Genomic DNA, 3453 nt, shown 5'->3' on the forward strand with positions numbered 1-3453 from the left:
TGATTTAGGCGTTTTTACATTTTTTTCACTTTGAGGTGCTTTTAAACACTTATGTTTCTTTTTGCAGTAGAGTTAATTATGTTGATTTATATTTATGAACTTTAAGAGCTACAACCACAATAAAGAGAAAGTATAATGAGAAAAATAATGCGCACAAGCTTTCTACATGATTTAGCCTTCTGTATAAATCCACATCTAGCCACCCCAGCTAGGATCCTCCACTAAAATAAAAATAGTCTGGGTAAGTACAAAAGCCCTTACAAAAGTATACTTACTATTACCTTTCTTTCCCAAATAAGTATTACAAGCTCAAGTACTTTTTTCTAATAAACAAGTACTCCTCACACACTAAACATTGTACATTCATGGGCTCAATACATAGCCCTTACAATAAACACAATAGAAAAAGAAAATATAAAAGATTTGCACTCACGAAAGGAATTACCCTTAATAACATAACCCCTGCATAAATCAACCCAGTCGATAATATTACAAAAATAAATTGCTCATAAACTTTAGAGAGATGATATGTAAGAGATATGGAATGATAATGACAAAATTTCTTTGGTAACTTATCACATAAGAGATTTAAAAGCTCAGATTGATCTTGAAACCTTCAACTTAAATTTTGACAAGTTTAAGAAGGCAAAAACATATTAAATCAAATCTATCATCATGATTATGATTTTAAAAGAAATTATGAAGGTTATATGTTTAAAAAGTTTTGATGCAAAAAAGTTAAGAAACAAAATGATTGAAAACTAGCTCATAAAATTAACAAAAAATTTAGCACAAGTTATAGAAAATTTTGTCGTAGAAGAATGTTGACCTCACTTTTGGGTAAGGGTTTTGGGTCTTTCCTTTAGTGACTAGGATCTAGCTTTAGGACTTTCCTAATGACTATCTTAGCATATTAGAAATGGTACCCAACTTCTCCTTAGACATTGCAACCAAATCTGTGTTATGTATGTTGGTTCTATATGTGATCACTAGTCTTTAATATAAAGATTAGAGATTACATAAGGGAACCCTGATGAGAATTCCTATAGGACCTTTGGACCAAAGAAAAACCTTGTACTGTTCTACATATTTTTGGACTTCAATATATTGCATCATCATTCATAATCCCCATGATCATCATAAACATTACATTTTCATATCACTGGGTCGCAATCATTACACCAATGAGGCTGACCAAAATTATTTGGACCCAGTTTCTCCTAAAATATCCCACTTGAATGTTCTAATTCTTCAAAATTTCCCAAAATTGCAATTGAATCACATAACCCACTTCAAACGATTTGATATTATCATTTAGATCATTTGAAACCCAAAAATTGCAAAAATACCCAATTTTTTTCAAAAATTACCAAAATGCCTCTGGACCCCCAAAATATCAAATTTTTCAAAATCTCCCAGAGTCACTGATAAGTCCTAAAAATCACACCAAATCATTCCTTACGTCTTCCTGAGAATTTTGACTGTAATATTGTTATACTTCCTAATAAATTTTTGACAATTTGACACCAAAATAATTAATACTTAAAAAATATTTTGAGGATCATAAAACCTTCCATATTGATTGAAAATGACCCCAAACACTGTCGTTTGGCTTCAAATTTATTCCTGAACCACCTCGAGCCTTTAAATCTAGCCTTTAAATCAACCTTTTGACAACTTTGACCAACGTCGGCCAAAATTACCGAAATGTCACTCATGCCAAAATGCCACTGATTGACCAAAAATTCTCAAATCCTCCAAATTCATCTCAAACACCCCTAAAATCAATTCTTGACCATCAATTGGGTAGAATTTGACCAAATTCACTCGCTTTGACAAAAATCGCCAAATTGAGCTTCATGACTAATCAAATACCTCAATTTCAAATTCAACATGTCTAGGTCCAATTTCAAATGAATCCAAATCAATTTAATCGGTCCATGATCAATTTCAAAAATGGTCGATCGCAAACCAAAAATTTGAAGGAAATTAAATTTGACGCATTTTTTGACTCGATCGCAGAAAAAGTGTTATGAACAACCCCGGATGACGAAATGGACCGTGTGAGCGTGTCCGGAACGTTTATTTTACCTAAGAAAAACGTTCATTTCACTGCGATGACGCATTTCGCAAAAATGAGCGGAGAGCATTAAATAATAATAATAACAAAGATAAAAGATATATATATATATATATATATATGACAAGTACGCTTAACCAATTGGCATGTTTCACATTGATAACACTCTAGCTTTTTATTAATAAAGATGGTCGGGTACAACTTTGCAACATAATAAAAACACAAACAAGGAACATCTCGCCTAAAGTCAAGCCCCAAATCTCTTGTGTTGACCTGGAAAGATAAATCATGCATGCTTCTCCAAGATAAAAAAAATAAAAAATTTTCTAAAACAATCTCTCCCCTGCTCTCTCCCCTATATAACACCACTTCATTCTTAAGCAAGCCCCCCACTCTTCATTTCTTCTTCACACACACAACAGCAGCTCCCCTTTCTCCTCCCTCGCCGGAAAACTCCGAAGTCGCCGGAAAACGCCGAAGTCGCCGGAAAACGCCGAAGTCGCCGGAAATCCGACAAACCTCCAAAGCCGGAACCAAGCTAAATTCCGACAAACCTCCAACCCGATGTGAAAATCACGTCAAATCGATGTCACGAGGAGTTGGATGCGCTCAAAGAGGTCTACTTATTCAAACCTAATTTAGGACAAACCTCTTAGGCTCATATATATCTCTTAAGGTATATCTCCTTAGACTCAGGTATATCTCTTAAATTGAAACGATAATCCTGAACTTCTCTCCCTTCCAGATAAAAAAGTAGATCACAAAATACCCAATAATTTGTATGGATGTGATCTTCTCTCTTCGAACTGAACAAAACGAGCCCAAAAACGCCTCGTTGAGAATCGGCGGAGAACAGACTCCGGGAAGTTTCGGTCGTCGGAGAAGTTTCGGCCGTCGGAAGGTACTGTAGCGAATTTCATTTTATTATTATTATTTTTTTTCAAGAAAATTAAATTTAACTTCAAAATTGCATAACTTTTTGCAGAAAACTCCAAAACATAAACCAAAAAATGTTATAAGCTTAGAAAAATGAAAAGAATTTTTTAAATTTAAAATCACGATTTTTCATTAAGTAAATATTTTTAAATTAATTTTTGAATTTTTGGAGTATTTAAATCATAAAAATTAAAATATAAATGGAAAAAATATGAATTTTGGTATAGATATTAAATGATCTTGGGAAAAACTTCTCTGATTTTTCCAAGACATTTTAATATCTCTATATTTGTATTTTGATTTTTGAACAAAATGACATATTTATGTAAATTAAAAATTATAAAAATTATAAAAATTGTAAAACTCTATCTGATTGAATGTTTGACCATAAAAAAAGATTTAAAAATTTTAAAATCACGTTTAAAATAATTTTTATA

This window comes from Phalaenopsis equestris, unplaced genomic scaffold (genome assembly GCF_001263595.1).
Source record: "Phalaenopsis equestris unplaced genomic scaffold, ASM126359v1 Scaffold000496, whole genome shotgun sequence".
Classification (NCBI taxonomy): domain Eukaryota; kingdom Viridiplantae; phylum Streptophyta; class Magnoliopsida; order Asparagales; family Orchidaceae; genus Phalaenopsis; species Phalaenopsis equestris.